The sequence below is a fragment of the Rhipicephalus microplus genome, chromosome X, assembly GCF_043290135.1.
Source record: "Rhipicephalus microplus isolate Deutch F79 chromosome X, USDA_Rmic, whole genome shotgun sequence".
Lineage (NCBI taxonomy): Eukaryota > Metazoa > Arthropoda > Arachnida > Ixodida > Ixodidae > Rhipicephalus > Rhipicephalus microplus.
The window spans coordinates 35,319,872-35,337,556 of NC_134710.1; the positions used below are offsets into that span (position 1 = coordinate 35,319,872).

Genomic DNA, 17,685 nt, shown 5'->3' on the forward strand with positions numbered 1-17,685 from the left:
AGGGGGAGAGCGTGTTTCCAGAGCTGTGCGTGGCCCGCTCTTTTCTCCGCACCGCGGCGCTCCTTCGCATGGTCGAAAAGGCTGCCGCGCTGTTGGTGAAGCATGTACGTGGCGAGAAAAGAAATGGTTTTGTGCTTTTATATAACTTCTCGCTCATTTGGGAACGCCGGGCCAACGTGTAGGAGAGGCATGGCCAATGCTTAGGCGTATATATATTCTCAAATGGGCTTTTTTTTCTGCTGTATGTTTGCGCCGCACTTATAAGTGCGATGACTCTGCAAGAGATCCGCATGTGCTGTAAACTTACTATACTTCGAAGTTTGCGGGCTGTATAATATAGGGGCACTGGCGAAGAAGAAGAAAAAAGACAGCCCGATCCGCTAGCGAAGTCAGAAGAGTGCCGCGTTCTAAGCTCGCTGGTTACGCTCGGTCGGTTAAATGGTTTTTTTTCTTTCATTTCATTAAATTAGCGCTGCTTTTCATTGTAACGCGACACCAAGAATTCTTGCGGACGCGTTAATGTAATCACAATGGTGCAGTGGTCAGAGCGCAAATGGTCTCCCATTCCCGCTGTGAGTTGTGCGGTGTTCAGTCGATATGTTGGGCAATGTAAAAACGAACATCGAGATATTTTGCTTGTTCAACAATAACGCAACACGCGGTCAGAATTTAGTGTATCTGGTATGAAACACTGCGCGTCACATAACAGTGAAAATTTACACTTTATCTTTCTTCGCTAGTATACCGTGACGAATACGTAGTTTCAGAAAGACGCCGTTCTGCCGCATGTGCGACCCTTTGATTTTGATGCAGCAGAGAGTACAATAAGTGAACCCGATACCGATATTCCCATTGTGCTTTCAAAACATAATAAAAATAGGTGGTATTAACCTCCGAGTAACCCTGTGCTCTCGCAGCCTGCGGTTCGGCTATCCGCACAGCACGCGAGCAATGCGGAGAAGGCCCTACTTCAGGCTGCCATGGCTAGGGTCATGTACGCAGGTGTGTGCCTCTGCGTGATGATAAAATTGAGCCGTTTTTTGCGCCCACCATCCGTTATCACCTTTTATTGTGCCGTATTTGTGTGAAGCCATCGCACAAAATGGAAAGGGTGACGAGCCTCAAAACTCAAGACCGGTTATTTCCTTGCCGAACGTTATTCGCGGTCATGCAGGTTGCGGCGAAGCGTCGTGGCCAGTGATTCAGCCGTCCTCGTAAGGCTGATTTTAACAAGGCTGTGGGTTGACTGCTTGAGAGTGGTTCACCTGCGAATGGAAACTCAGCTGAGTCTGGATTCTGACAGCTTTGAGTAATTCAGATGCGACCGAAGCACGAAAATAAATAAATCACAACAACGCAGTAAATGCAGTTGAACTCGGTCCCGCGCCCGTGGTTCGCTTTTGTTTGGCTGCGAGCCTATAGCTTCGACTGTACGACGCTGCCTCTTGGCGTCGTTGTTTACAAAGGTAAAGTGCTTTCGTCACGGAAAGGCGAGGTGCCGTGTGAACAAAAGCACTCCCTGCTCGGTGTACGTATATCTCAGGCTTTCTTGTTGTTATTTTTAAATCCCGATTCGTTAGTTCCCTAGAGTTCACACAAAGTTTACTCAAGATCCGCAAACTTTTCGCCCAGACGAAACAAACAAATAATTGAACAAATAAACACTACCTAAAACAGTGAACTACTCCACAAAAAAGTGCGCATTCCTTAGGCGTGTCTCCTTCTTTTTCGCTTGAGCGAGAAGTATCAGGAGCACTCAACATTCCACGTTTGTGCACAACGTAAACTCCGGTAGTCGCGACTAAAGTGACGAAAAGGCTGAACGCTTTTGGACGCGACTGAAAGAAGTCAGGAGCCGAATTGTCAGAACATTTCGTCCATAACTCTCGTTTGCCAGTTCGCATCGCTAATGATATGTCCTGCATTCGGATTGGCTGAAACTCTCTTAAGAAGAATCACTAGCGTTAGACGTTCTCGTCAATATGGCTCAGATAGATTGGGACAAAGAATATGTAATCATAATAATTATCGTTGGGATTTCATGTTCCAAAACCGCACGATATGATTATGAGGGACGCCGTAGTGGAGGGCTGTGGAAGTTTCCACCATCTGGTGATCTTCAACGTGCGCCTAAATCTAAGTGCTCGGGCCTTTAGCATATATCGCTTCCACAGGAATACGGCAGATGACGATGATGATGATATGTGGGGTTTAGCGTCCCAAAACCGGAATGCGGCCGTGGGTTAACCCGGTGACCTTCGGGTCAGCAGTCGACCGCAATAATGACTAGACCACTGTTGTGCAGCTTCTCTCTATCTCTCTTTGTTGCTATTTTTGTTAGCACGAATAAGCTCCTTATGAGAAATTAAGTCCTGAAGTGTCTCATCAGACGGTGACCTTGAAAATGCGGCGTGCTGCACAGAAAGTGCCGCGCTGTTTAGAAACTGCATCATGCGCTCGGTTGTTTGCAACGGGCAGTGAACAGGACAACACTGTACACCGGTCAATAGAGCAGCAGCGCCTGGCAACGCTGTACGCTATAGCGTTCCTTTTTGTAACCCATAAATCGATCTTCTTGTGGCCACTATACCGTGTGCGGACGCTCTCGACAAGACGGCCGATACAGTTGTTGAGAAGGGAAGATGGATCTTGCGATGTCACAGGTCACCCGAAATTTGTGGCCTTATCACGACGTATACGAGGACGTCACCACACGACGTCTATAAAGTCGAAGATGCACCAATCCCACTGACTGCGCTACACCGCGTAAGGTAGCTTCGTATTGAGGGGAAAGAATACGATTGACTGAGAAGAACAACATGCAGAGAACTAGAAGCGTTTTAATGACGAGGCGAATAACGTGGAAAACGCTTTCGCCTTCATGTCTCTTATAATAAGGAGCTAAGGGCCCTAGTCATATATCTTTTTTTTCTTGAGTCGAATAAGGAATACGACAATTCTCTTCGTTTCGCGGTTTCGCCCCGCCGCGGTGGTCTAGTGGCTGAGGTACTCGGCTGCTGACCCGCAGGTCGCGGGTTCGAATCCCGGCTGTGGCGGCTGCATTTCCGATGGAGGCGGAAATGTTGTAGGCCCGTGTGCTCAGATTTGGGTGCACGTTAAAGAAGCCCAGGTGGTCGAAATTTCCGGAGCCCTCCACTACGGCGTCTCTCATAATCATATGGTGGTTTCGGGACGTTAAACCCCACATATCAAACATCATGAATGATCAATTCGTTTCGCGGTTGCATCTTTCGGCACTTTAGAGGTTTTATGGCAAGTAGGCACTCCTTTCCCCATCCCTCTGTCTGCAAAGTATTCGTATCGTAGGAAGCAGGCATCTTCGGAGCAAGCGCACGCGTGTTATTTGAAGAACAGGACAGTATACAGTAAAAAGCTCCTTACACGCACGTTGGTTTTCAACACTACTTCATACTGCGGGCGGTATACCGATACTTTTGCACGCTTAATAATGAAAGAGTGATAATATCTGGGGTTTAACGTTTCGAAACCATGATATGATTAGAAGAGTTGCCGTAGGGCTCCGGTAATTTCGACCACCTTGTGCTCTCTATAGCGTGGACTGATATCGCACAGTACACGGGTCTCTATACCATTGCACCTTCAATGAAATCCGACCGCTACGGCGGGAATCGAACCCGCGACCTTCGGCTGCAGCAGCCGAGCATCCTAACCACTGCTCCACCGCGGTGGATGAGCGATGGGAGAGAAGTTTCTAGTCGTCTTAAATAAAGCTAGCTGTGTACACCAACCTTTAAACGAGCTGAAAAAAGCAATGACAAGACAAAAAAAAAAAACCAGGCCTGCGGGGGAACGCGCAGCGCATGTCTCATGAAAGTTGGCAGAGCGGCCTTTCTAAAGCACTTACACTTGCATGACATCTACTATACGTCATAAGTCATCTTATCTTTTTTTTTGTTATGCAGGGAAGTACCCACCGTGTCATTATGCTTTTTTTTCTACTAAAAAGTGAGGTACCCTCTTCACATCTGTAAGGCATCGTGTGCACTATGTTGATGCGGTGGTTGATGACGATGAAGAAAATTGGCCGAGTCTTCTGTTACGCGTTGGAAGGTTTGAACGACCCACTCGTTACGAAGTTCACATTGCATTGGAAGGTTTGAACGACCCACTCGTTACGCAATTCACATTGCATGACACCTGGTTGTTTCACTCTTCTAAGGCGCTGTGTTGCACACGTTAACGTGATTCCTTCCCCGACATGAAAAGGGTCTGTCTGCCAAGGAGATGCTTGTGTGTTTGCCGTACATTTGAATATTGCGTGTTCTGTGTGAACTTATGTGTTTTTTTTTTCATGTGTGCGCATGTGAGCGCTATACCGAAATGATGGCTTGTGTTGGAATGGATGACAAGTTTTAATGGCAATATTTCCATAAAAAGCTGCAGGCAGCGGCCTGATTCTGTTCAGGGTAGAACACTGGAAAGGCCCAGAATACAATCCCATTGTATCAGGGATATTTTTTTTTGTTTCCTTATTTCGTTGTTCTTCCTTATTTCGTGCGATAGCGGTTACGGACCCCGGCGGTGGCGGACAACTACTGCGCCAAAAGCTGCCCTTGTTGTGATCTCATAACAGCTTTACCGTATCTATAGTAACCCGTTGTGCCAAGTGAGCCGATATTGGATAACCTCTTTTATCGCTTTGTGCCCTATATGCATATGGTTGTGCCCACAGTCAAAAGGTCGTGGTCTTCCGTTAAACTTTTATTTACTCACGAGCTTCAAAGACGCAGGTCCCCGAACAATCAGAAGAAGAGTTGCACGCCTGTCGATTGTATGCAGTCAATTGGTCAACGGCATATCAGGCCGTATTCACTAAACTTCCCTTTCGCAACTTGGTCAATAGGCTGCTCTAATGATACCTTTATAGTCTCAGGATTGGACGAAATATTCTCTTGCGAACACTTTTACGTAAGATGGCTTTGTGAACGCGGCCACAGGATACGAAGCGTTGCGTTCTCTAAGTGGTCTTTGCTATGGGCCGCTTACATTCGCTAATGATAAGTCTGGCATCAAAGTTAGCTGAAATTTGCTTTACGAACAATTTCAGCTCGGTGCGTGTTTGTGAATTCGGGTGAATATGCTCAAAAGCAAAAGACGTTGCTGACCATACGTGTGAAGCCCAACTGTATATAGCTGTACAACTACCACGTGTGTACCATTGTGCGCGCATATCACGAACCGAGTATCGTTTTTGTGACCGCCATGCTCCCGAATGTTCTCGATTAGCTCAGTATGTAGATCGAGTCATTTAGCGGCGGTCGCTAAAAGTGTAGTCATCCGACACGACTCGTGTCGATTATGTCGTCGCGCTGCTAAGCACGAGGTCGCGCGTTCGATTCCCAGTCTTGGCGGACCGATGTATTGCAGCGATGCGTTATGCTCGAGTACATCTGTAGTATAGCCTTATCGCGATCCGCCACTCGTGGCCTACTGATACCGTTGGCAACGCGGGCTCTGACCAAGCGCATCGCTACGAAATGGCGGCTGTCAAAATTGATTGATATGTGGGATTTAACGTCCCAGAACCACGCTATGATTATGAGAGACGCCCTAGTGGAGGGCTCCGGAAATTTGGACCACCTGGGGTTCTTTAACGTGCACCCAAATCTGAGCACACGGGCCTACAACAGTTCCGCCTCCATCGGAAATGCAGCCGCCGCAGCCGGGATTCGAGCCCGCGACCTGCGGGTCAGCAGCCGAGTACCTTAGCCACTATAGACCACCGCGGCGGGGCGGCTGTCAACCTAGAGGCTATTTTACGGATGAATTTCAAGGCCGCAATATTGGTCTGTCATCCTGTTACTCACCTTTGACGACTAAACAAACAGGGTTACGGCGGTACAATACGCGCGTTTTGGCTCGTATATACGTTATACATGGTCGCAATGTACAACAACCAGAAAACATCGGCTTAACAGCCCAACATGGCGGCGCCCGTATTTCTCAGTAAAACAGTCTATACTGACCGTTCCGCGATCATATCGTGGTGCGCCACTTTTTCCCACATGCGCCGTTCTATATATACCGCGCATGTGCAAGGATTCGTGGGTCACCTTTGAGGGAGCCGCTATTTTCTGCGGCGTCTGCATGCATCGCACTAACATGCTTGCGCCCAGCGTTTGTTCGGCGAGCTCAGCCGTGTCTCGAATGGCCTGAAGCAGTCGGTTATAGGTGGCCTCTGCTCGCAGTGCTGGTCGGAAACTTCCCGCTCTTTGCGCACCATCTGTGCAAGCCAATCAGCAATCAGGGAAACATGCGTGTTATCAACTTATGTATCGTATGCTCGAGTGTATAGTATGTTATTCTTCCAGCCGTATACCGCTATATATGTATATATATATATATATATATATATATATATATATATATATATATATATATATATATATATATATACACTTCCTTCCCATATACATATTTCGCAGTAACGTTATAGCATTATGTAAAGACGTTGTTACACACAGAATTTACGCAATCGCAATCGTGTCATCTCAGCCATTGAACATGCTTTTGATCCGCGCGTATAGATTGAGCGATTCCTTGCGGGTGCAAAGCGAGGCGCAAGCTTCACACACACACACACACACACACACACACACACACACACACACACACACACACACACACACACGCACGCACGCACACATGTGGATATATATATATGTGGATATATATATATATATATATATATATATATATATATATATATATATATATATATATATATATATATATATATATATATATATATATATATATATATATATGGGATATGGCACAACGGGAGCGTTGTCAACAAGGATAAATATATTTATTTCCCAACAGTTTCGGGAGGGGTCCTCCCTTCATCAGGGGATGAGTTATACTGACATGAGCTTCCAAACTTCGTTGCTGCCGCGTCCCACTCGCCTTGAAAAATGTTTGCGAGAGTGAGAGGGAACTAAAAAAAGGAAAGAAAACAAAAAAACAAAAAAGGGGGAGAAAAAAAGAAAAAAAGAAAGAAAAGGAAGAAAGTAAACAAGAGAAAGAACCACTATCAACACTGACAGTATAACATGTCAGTATAACTCATCCCCTGATGAAGGGAGGACCCCTCCCGAAACTGTTGGGAAATAAATATATTTATCCTTGTTGACAACGCTCCCGTTGTGCCATATCCCATACCTTCACGAAGACTAACTGGCCCATTGAATTATTACTCCCACTATATATATATATATATATAGCGAGCGCATCCATTACTTTGAGAAATTTCCTCTTTTCCTTGACTGCGCGCTCTATGGGTTGACGTCATCGAAATGAACCCTCGTCGGGCCTCCCGTATTGGGCAAGACGAATCGCCCTGAGCGGGCTCATCAGCATGAAACTGAAGGGGCCGGCAAAAGTAAGGAAAACCACCGACAAATGGGGTCCTGCCGCTGCGTAGCGCGGCAAATCAGTTCGTTCACTTTGGTTATTGCTGCTCTCGAAGCCTGAGGTCATTACGCAGTGGGTGGGGTGATGGGCAGTGCCCTCATATCCCACCGTCACTTTCTTACTCCTGTAACTAAATAGGGAGGAAGAAGAAAAAACTGCCGCGTATGCGGTCATTCGTGCACGAAATGAAGAAAGGGAAGACTTTATTTTTGGTGACGTCAGCCTCACTTGATTTCATTACGTCGTAGATGTTGTCGATTCCCACACGTAAAAGACGAAGTCATGAAAAAGCAGCGCTGTGGCTATAGCACGACTGGTTGAGCTCCGTTAGAGGGATAGTTTCATTCGTACACTTGAACAGCGGAGCAACGTGTGACTATTGCGCTGTCCAAAGTCACGAATAAAAGCAGCAAAACGAGCTCGCTTTGTGTGTGTGTGTGTGCGTGCGTGCTTGTGTGTGTGTGTGCGTGTATGTGTGCGTGTGTGTGCGTGCTTGCGTGTGTGTGCGTGCGTGTGTGTGTGCGTGCGTGCTTGCGTGTGTGTGTGCGTGCGTGCTTGCGCGCGCGCGCGTGTGTGTGCGTGCTTGCGCGCGCGCGCGTGTGTGTGTGTGCTTGCGTGTGTGTGTGTGTGTGTGCGTGCGTGCTTGTGTGTGTATGTGTGTGCGTGCGTGCTTGCGTGTGTATGTGTGTGCGTGCGTGCTTGTGTGTGCGTGTGCGTGCTTGAGTGTGTGCGTGCGTGCTTGTGTGTGTGTGTGTGTGTGTGCGTGCGTGCGTGTGTGTGTGTGCGCGTGCGTGCTTGCATGTGTGTGTGCGCGCGTGCGTGCGTGCTTGTGTGCGTGCGTGTGTGTGTGTGCTTGCGTGCGTGTGTGTGTGCGTGCGTGCTTGCGTGTGTGTGTGCGTGCGTGCTTGCGTGTGTGCGTGCGTGTGTGTGTGTGCGCGTGCGTGCGTGCGTGTGTGTGTGTGTGCGCGCGTGCGTGCGTGCTTGTGTGCGTGCGTGCGTGTGTGTGCGTGCTTGCGTGTGTGTGTGTGTGCGCGTGCGTGCGTGTGTGTGCGCGTGCGTGCTTGCGTGTGTGTGTGCGCGCGTGCGTGCGTGTGTGCGTGCGTGCTTGTGTGCGTGCGTGTGTGTGTGCGTGCTTGCGTGCGTGTGTGTGCGCGTGCGTGCTTGCGTGTGTGTGTGCGCGCGTGCGTGCGTGTGTGCGTGCGTGCTTGTGTGCGTGCGTGTGTGTGTGTGTGTGCGCGTGCTTGCGCGTGTGCGTGCGTGTGTGTGTGTGCGCGTGTGTGTGTGCGTGCGTGTGCGTGCGTGTGTGCGTGCGTGCGTACTTGCGTGTGTATGTGTGTGCGTGCGTGCTTGTGTGTGTGTGCGTGCGTGCTTGTGTGTGTGTGTGCGTGCGTGCTTGTGTGTGCGTGCGTGCGTGTGTGTGTGTGCGCGCGTGCGTGCTTGCGTGTGTGTGTGTGCGTGTGTGTGTGCGTGCTTGCGTGTGTGTGCGTGCGTGTGTGTGTGTGCGCGCGTGCGTGTGTGTGTTCGTGTGTGTGTGTGCGTGCGTGTGTGTGTGTGCGCGCGTGTGTGTGTGTGCGTGCGTGTGTGTGTGCGCGTGCGTGCGTGTGTGTGTGCGTGCGTGTGTGTGTGCGTGCGTGCTTGTGTGTGTGCGTGTGCTTGCGTGCGTGTGTGTGTGCGTGCGTGCTTGCGTGTGCGTGTGCGTGCGTGTGTGCGTGCGTGCGTGTGTATGTGTGTGCGTGCGTGCTTGTGTGCGTGCGTGTGCGTGCGTGCGTGCTTGTGTGCGTGCGTGTGTGTGCTTGCGTGTGTGTGTGTGCGCGCGTGCGTGCGTGTGTGTGTGCGCGTGCGTGCGTGTGTGTGCGTGCGTGCGTGCGTGTGTGCGTGCGTGCTTGTGTGCGTGCGTGTGTGTGTGCGCGTGCTTGCGTGTGTGTGTGCGTGCGTGTGTGTGTGCGTGCTTGCGTGTGCGTGTGTGTGTGCGTGCGTGTGTGCGTGTGTGTGTGCGTGCGTGTGTGCGTGCGTGTGTGCGTGCGTGCGTACTTGCGTGTGTGTGTGCGCGTGCGTGTGTGCGTGTGTGTGTGCGTGCGTGTGTGCGTGTGTGTGCGTGCGTGTGTGTGTGTGTGCGTGTGTGTTTGTGCGTGTGTGTGCGCGTGCGTGCTTGCGTGTGTGTGTGTGCGTGTGTGTGCGCGTGCGTGTGTGTGTTCGTGTGTGTGTGTGTGCGTGTGTGTGTGCGCGCGTGCGTGTGTGTGTTCGTGTGTGTGTGTGTGTGTGGACAGGTATTACGGGCACGCTCGGAGCACAGTATTAAAGTGCACATCGAGATGGAAAAGCAACACTTTATGCTGCGCACGTGCGTTGCGCAACTGAAACAGGAAATTCTTTTTTTTCTCTCCTCATTGGTTTATTTAGGACAACATTAAAAGTGCCCTGTACGGGGCACAGCTTAAGGCAAGCATTGCTTGACGGGGCCGTGCCGCCCATACAGCAGCAACAGCTACAGCACAAAAGCGACATTTGCAAAACATAAATGCGCACACGAATATCAATCAGGTCACTTGTTTTAAATAAACAAGTTTAATTCATGAATAATAAAGACACCAAACATACCGAAACGAAGACAGCAACGTTTTGTACCTTGCGAGCTCTTGCTTTGCACAGCAAAAGTGGGAGCACCAACAGATACAAAATAGTGCACATAGAACTTTCAAGAGGGAAAAAAATGAACGAAGGTTCACCTTATAAAGCTCGCGAGCCACTTGCAGAGAAAAAAAAAGATGCGGAATAATATCCCTGTTTTTAGTCCTTTGAACGTAATAATTCTTTTATCGTTTTTTTTTAATGTTCGCTTGGAAATTGCAGAATTGAGGATATCTGTACTTAAGGGTTAGCCGTTGAAGAGGTTAGGGATTCTCACTGCAATTTTTCGTTCACCATATTTTGTTCTGCCATGTAGTATAGCAATCAAGCTATTAAATTATAACCTGCCATTACACGTTATATACTTTGGAATGAACGTTTGTCAATCTTAAAGGGCCGGAGAATTTTGAGGAATATTTTATACGTATGGAAACTCAAACACAGTTATTATTATTATTATTATTATTATTATTATTATTATTATTATTATTATTATTATTATTATTATTATTATTTTGCAAGGCACGAGCGCAGCGCGCGCCTCCAGACCTGTGGCGGTTGACCATATGTCCTAAGCTTCGCGTTGCATTTAGTGCATGGTTTTCAAGTGTTTGAAGTGATCTTAAATTAAGCTGAGTTTTGGTCGGCCCAACTAAAAGACAGTATGTTTATCGGGAATGTGTCCGCGCATTATAAATATGGTAGGTAGGTAGGTAGGTAGGTAGGTAGGTAGGTAGGTAGGTAGGTAGGTAGGTAGGTAGGTAGGTAGGTAGGTAGGTACAGGTGGTAGGTAGGTAGGTAGGTAGGTAGGTACAGGTGGTAGGTAGGTAGGTAGGTAGGTAGGTACAGGTGGTAGGTAGGTAGGTAGGTAGGTAGGTAGGTAGGTAGGTAGGTAGGTAGGTAGGTAGGTAGGTAGGTAGGTAGGTAGGTAGGTAGGTAGGTAGGTAGGTAGGTACAGTTGGGTGGGTGGGTAGGTAGGTAGGTAAATAGGTAGGTAGGTAGGTAGGTAGGTAGGTAGGTAGGTAGGTAGGTGGGTGGGTAGGTACGTAGGTAGGTAGGTAGGCAGGTAAACAATTAACTTTATTGATTCACGAAAGAATCATGTGAGGGGTGTGTTGGGAGGGAGTCCAATCAAGATGACAACGGGCCCTCGGGCCGCTTTAGGTGGCCCGGACACTTTCATGCTTGGGCGACCCCCTCTGGTCCTGCCTACTGTCCGAAGCTGCAACTCCGGTTGCGAGCTCCTCAGAGCAGCCTCCCATCGCTCCTGGTGTTCTGACCCTTGTCACGGGGGCTTCGGTTTGTTCGGACAATTCGCAAAGACGTAATTGAAGTTGGCTCATAAATATGGTGCTGCACGTTTGTTGGCGACAGATATTGCAACCTGTTTAGCGTGCCTGCAGCGCGGGCAATTCTACCTCTGAGAGATTCTACCTGCGGTGACTATGACGTATATTCATAGAATAAAACTCGCTAGTACTTGGCTGTCCTTGGTTGTTCTAAATAAAAAAATAAACGTAAATCAGTAGTGAATCAAGGTACGTTGAATTGACTCATGCGGAATGAATCAAGTGACTCATTTATTCTTCTTTAATGAATTTAAAATTCAAAGAGATAGGTGTGAATTAAGCTCGATGCGAGTGAATTAAGAGTGTCTCGCAGAGCGGAGGCTTTCGTCATGCGTCCGGGGACGTTTAAACTCTCGGGCGAGAAATGTCACGGAAGAAAGCAAGCCAACCGTTGACGTTTTTCAGCCACCCTGGTGAATCGTGCTCCTGATCAGTGGCGCACATTACGTTTACAGCCCTTACGGGGATGTTTCTCAGGACTCGCTCGCTGGATTCCGTGCCGACCGGTTGTTCCCTCGTGATCTCCGACGTCAGCGTAGCTCTGGCCGACTGGGCTCGCCCTACGTCATCTCCTGACGCTGACCTCCGACGACAGTGTCGCTCTGACCGACTGGACTTGCTCTACGCCATCTCCTAACGCCGACAAGAGCTCTCGCAAGTGGTGCCCCGTCCTCGGACTCCTGTGACCGTGTTTCCATCTTTCCCATCTCTCCTATCCCCTCGATATGTCGTCGCTCTTTGGCATACTTTTTCTCTCTCTCTCTACACCTTTACTCCTACCCTTTTAATCTCTCCTCACCCCCATCCCTTGTGAGCTACTGTTGAGGTGTCGCTCGCTGAAGCAGACAGTTACGGGGCTCACTTTTCTCTTCCTTTCTCTCTTAGAACCACTTTGTGTGGGATGTTTCTCGAATGCTCTGCCGACGGCAACGGTGGCGCACAGGCCGTCGGGAGCGCGTTCGGCTGACCGAATCGGTGCGGCACTTGTCGGGATGTCACGAACGCGCAGTTCGAGTGACTTGCTGCGGGCCCGAGCTTTGTTTTCATTCGGCTGAATGTACTCGGTGTATCCGGTGGTCCCATCTTGTCGTGACAGAAGCTGGTGCAGTGTCAGCCCTTGGGTCATTAGCGCGGTGGTGGGCTGAATAGTTTCTCTCTGGGTCGCACAGAAGCAAGAAAGCCGTGCGGCCTTGAGGAACTCGTTTCTCCTGTTTGCGTTTTCGATGCAATCTCGTTTCCTCTCTTTTTGACTGCGCTTCGCCTAACGTTCCGCACGTACGACATAATTGACAACCACCGAACAGAATATAAGAAAATATACAGCCGCGCTTACATATATAGCGTGCTTGCTTCACAGCCAACGCATGATTTAGGAAGACCCTACCGACGAAGCTGCTAAAGAGGGCGGGGGTTTAATCCAGTAGGCTCGATCATTCAATCAATGAATCAGTCAATTATCCCTGTAATAATTAAAGTACCGTGTGCACGGTACTTTTCAGAGGCAGGTACATAATCATTTCATAATCATAATCACATAAGCGGCGTTTCCGAGGCAGGCTCATAATCATTAAAGTGACCAAAATGGTCAGTGTTCAGAACCGGGCTTCTGTATGGCCCAATGTCTTGATGTGATATCAGAGTGGATAATCTGCCACACGAGCAATTGAGCTTTTCCTCTCCCAACAATGCGTCATTTCACGTCATGTAATGAAGGCAATAACATTACCAATTTTGATTTTTCTCTGTATGCGACGCGATCAGGTTTAGAACGAACTTAGTAGTCGCTAATTTCCGCGCATCTCATTGGTTGCGCGACATAATTGTCCTGCGGATCGTTTTCGTCTCTTTGACCTCTGAGCACATTGAGCATCTACTTAAAGAGCGCTGCTGTGAGACTGCTTATCTCAAACGGAGGAAACGCTTCTATGCAGCGCCACTTTTTCGGTGTTGTCATTTTAGAAGAGCTGGTGTCATCTTTTTTTTAATTCCAATTTGATTTCGACAGTCGATTGGGCAGATGCCACTGCAGCCTGACAGAGGCCCTTATTTTGTTCGGAGGGTGGAAAATCACGCGGACGTAATCGGTAACAATACCAAAACAAGAAAAGACGGTCAAAATCTATGCAACAGGCAATCAAATCAAATATACAAAATAGTAGGATAGTTAATTTTTGTGCGTAGTACAGTTATGCGCTAAAAAGAAATATTTATACGAGCAATCATGCTAATCCGTGTTCTGAAGCAAGTACTACACTATATCAAGACCGTGAGAAAAACGGCATACGGAGTGTCAAGAGGTAACCAAAAGGTAATCGTTATATAGCCCTTTTCCTCTAAACAGGCAACATCACCCTCCTCGCATGGACGAGTGTGCTGTCCTGTGACCTGGCCCTCGCAGTTACCTCATCAGAGGCGTTGCAGCGCGTCAGCGCGGGAGAGAGAGAGAGAGGGGGGGCGACGCCGCGTCCAAAAGCCACGTGATGCACACGCTTCACCGGATACGTGTGGTCAGGCCTTTAACAGCGCATTCATGATAATGTATAAGCGTTATGTATACGTACTCAACTCGTGGCTTACCAAACGGGTGCCACTGCCTCTGCATACAGCGTCTTTATTGCTATATAGACTGCTGTTGCGAGACGTGCCCGACGTCCGGACAAGCAGTGTTTCACCATGTAAGTCGCGCGGCATCATCATTGCGTTGCAACATCATAATCGGCGCATCCAGACACTTCGCCAGCTGTAATATACGCTGAGCCGTTACCGCGCGGCCTAACAGAACGCCCGTCTGCTGCAGCGCGCCGCTGTGCATTATCTTTACTCCAGTCTCTCTCTCTCTTCTTTTTCTTCTTCATCTGGGACGTCCTCGGCGCTTGTCCCCATACCGCGAGGAAGCGCGCGCACTGTCTTAATGGTCGCAAATCGAACAGCCGCCACCTGTTGTTTCGAGTTGCTACTTTTTCTGCCTTTTGCCCCTCTTTCTGTGTGTGTGTTTTTTTTTTGCACTCGTTGTTTATCGATGCGACCTTGAGAGGTGCAATGTGTTCGCGAGTCGCATCGACTCGACCCAGTCTGTGGACAATGCGTCGGCTGCGTGTGGCACGCCGCGCCACCCTCCACAGCGGCGGCTTCGAGAGTGCGGTTCGGCGCGGCGTATATACATTTCCTGCGCCACACAAGCATTACGTGTGCGCTGTGGGTCTTTTTCGAAGTGTAAGGCGCGACGACGGCGGAGGGAGGGAAAGTATACACACAAACACATGGAGCGCCATTCACAGCAATGTTTATTTCGAAAACGCGTCACGCGCTGTGACAGTGCCTCAGTGCGCAGTCGCATTGAAATGGCGCAACTCTTTCGGTGATAGTGAAATGGAAGTCTCCATAACGCACTTTACCCATGCTTCGATTATTTTCTTGGCCTCAATGATTAGTCTTACTGGTTAGTGTTACGGATTCGTTGCCCTGATTGTCATTCCATTCCTGGCTTTAGCGCCTGCGTGGTTCTCGCCCGAAGCCACGAAAAATGAGAAAAATCAGTAATTGGCGTCGAGAAAATAATCGAAGCAGGCGATAAGTGCGTTAGTGTGGTTTCCATTTCACTATCACTTAAACAGTTGAGGCATTCAAATGCGACTGCGAAATCATAGGCACCGTGGTTGCGCATGGTATGTATATAAACTGTGTTCTTTTCGAAGTGATTGATTGATTGATATGTGGGGTTTAACGTCCCAAAACCACTATATGATTATGAGAGACGCCGTAGTGGAGGGCTCCGGAAATTTAGACCACCTGGGGTTCTTTAACGTGCACCCAAATCTGAGCACACGGGCCTACAACATTTCCGCCTCCATCGGAAATGCAGCCGCCGCAGCCGGGATTCGAACCCGCGCCCTGCGGGTCAGCAGCCGAGTACCTTAGCCACTAGACCACCGCGGCGGGGCTCTTTTCGAAGTGCGCATTTTTGGAAGTGGCGCTCCACGTGTGCTTGTGTATTGTCCCTCCGTTATCGTTGTCGCGCCTTGCACACCAGACATGCGAAACCAACTCGCCCAGTCTGCAATTCTTAATGTGGGTCTTGTTGACGGTATACCTGCATACTACTGCCTTCGAGGCCTATGGTCTCGTTACACATGCGGCCTGCAGGATGCATACGTAGCGAGATTTCGGCGCAGTTTTTCACGGCGCGCGTGCAGGTGCATGTACGTGATACGCACGCCGCGCCTTTCTATATTCGGGGACGGGAAACGAGGAGCACTCGGGGATCGGAGGCGAGTCGCGAGACCAAAAAATCGCAATGCTGAGTCTACAGATACGGAGAAAAAAAAAAACAAAGCGTCAGAAAGGCGACGCGGTCCCGTTTCAAAACATTGACGGCGCCTCGCGAGCCAAGCGCGCGCCAGGCGCAGTCGTTGTCGATCGATGCTTATAGCGGGGCGCCTCAGGGTCGGTGGTATAGTATCACCGTGCATCCTTCCGGACGTGTGCGGCCCGTAGTTCAGCGCCGAATGAGACGCGCTGACCGCGAAAAGTTCGCCGCGCTCAGCTCGTAAAAAACCGACCCCGAGCCGCGGAGCTGCTTTTATAGGGCGCTCACACCCTACGCGCGTTCAGCTGCCGGCGTCGGCGCGGCGACTCATCCCTGGAGTTGTTATTTCCCTTCCCCAGGGATGGTCTCCTCAGTTCAAGGACGGCCCGCCCGAGCGCGCGCTGCGGCGGTGGTGAAAAACTCTCCCATTCAGACAGACGACGAGGTCGGCGACGCGCATGCATTGCGTCACGTCGCGCTATAGTGTCCAGACGGCGACTGCGCCATTTCTCCTACTCTCATTACCGTCCGGCTGCTTATTTCATTTGTCGTTGCTGTCGTGTTCCGCGCTTTTCTTCCTCTTTGCCCCTTTCGCAACGACGCGGCACGGCTTTAATTCTCACTTGGTTCCTCTCTGAAAGGGTTTGTCGCAGGCTGCGGCCGTCGACTCTCTCCGCTGTGTGGCCGGCAGTAATGGCTCATTAGGGTCACGACGTCTGCTCTTGCGTCTTTCACCGTTCGCTGCATCATCTTTTTGACTGAAAGGGAAAACTGAACAGGCGGGGTCTTCCCCGTCGTTCATCGTCACGCGTCCTCTTCGTAGTAGTAGAGTACATTTCTTGCTTTTTGAATAACATTTTTTTAAAAGAGCTCGCGTTGCCCGCCCGTTCCGGCTACGCCCCCCCTCTCGACATAGACTAAACTTTTTTTTATTTTTTTTTTCTCTTTGCTTCGTTCCGAGGGACAACTCTCGCATAGCGGAGATAAATGACGTGCCTCAGGAGATTACAAGGAGCTGGCCATCACATTTGCAAGTTTCGGGAACCATTTTTCCCTTCTCGTATACTTTTTTTTTTTTTCACTCAATTTACTGCGCTCGCTTTTTTGTGTTCTGTGTCGAAAATTAATCTCGTCGCGTACAATAAACAATAAACGTGACCGCGGAAATCCTCTGAATAGGCTCCAAGTGGCCGACGACGTTGTCTCGTTAAACTTCTCCGTCACTCCGTAATTTAACTACGAAGGAAGCGCCATCGTTTTCAACCGTTTACACTCACTCCGCCCACGCGTCCATAACTGGCACCGAACATATGCAAGCACGCGGTGCCCGTCCTTCTGTGATTCTTAAAGAGAAAAAGAAGAGAAAAGTGAGCCCCGTAACTGTCATGCATCAGGGTGCGACACCCCAACAGTAGCTCACAAGGGATGGGGGGCAAGGAGGGATTGAAATGACAGGGTTAAAAGGTAAATAGATAAAGAGAGCAATGAGAGAGCGAGGCGTAGGGACAGCGAACGACAGAAAACGACGGACGTGCCCCACTGCACGGTTTGGGCGCCGTAAAATGCGGGCGGCGACAAGCGCGGCTGTATAGGCGACTCATGCGAAGCTGCAGTTCTTGCGATGCATGGACGCGGCCGACGCGGAAGATCCGTGTTCCCCCGCCAGCACTGCTACCCCAGGCTGCAGTTTCACTGTGTGAAACGCGGAGTGTACTAGAGCTCACCTGTAAGGCTGGTGCACACCGGCGACTAGCCACGGTCGCGCGACCATTTGCGACTGGTCGCAAGCAGTCGCGAACGGTCGCAAACGGTCGCAAAGCGACTGTTTTGGCCAGTCGCTTCCTGACCGATTTTTTGGTCGCGCGACTGCAGTCGCAAAACAGTTTAACCAATCAGCGAAGACCAGAAGTGACGTCAGCATTTGTTTACATCCGGCCACCTCGT

At 49.6% G+C, this 17,685-nt stretch overlaps 1 protein-coding gene and 1 long non-coding RNA gene across 2 annotated transcripts in view; one reads left to right on the forward strand and one right to left on the reverse strand.

Moving 5' to 3' along the window:
• Positions 1–17,685, forward strand: part of LOC119175789 (uncharacterized) — a 95,856-nt gene that overhangs the window by 37,583 nt on the left and 40,588 nt on the right. The gene's annotated exons all lie outside the window — the stretch shown is intronic.
• Positions 1,053–17,639, reverse strand: LOC142774998 (uncharacterized). Its single transcript, XR_012886622.1, has 2 exons — positions 17,466–17,639; positions 1,053–1,265 (listed from the first exon to the last, which is right to left on the reverse strand). It is a non-coding gene; the product is annotated as an uncharacterized LOC142774998 (long non-coding RNA).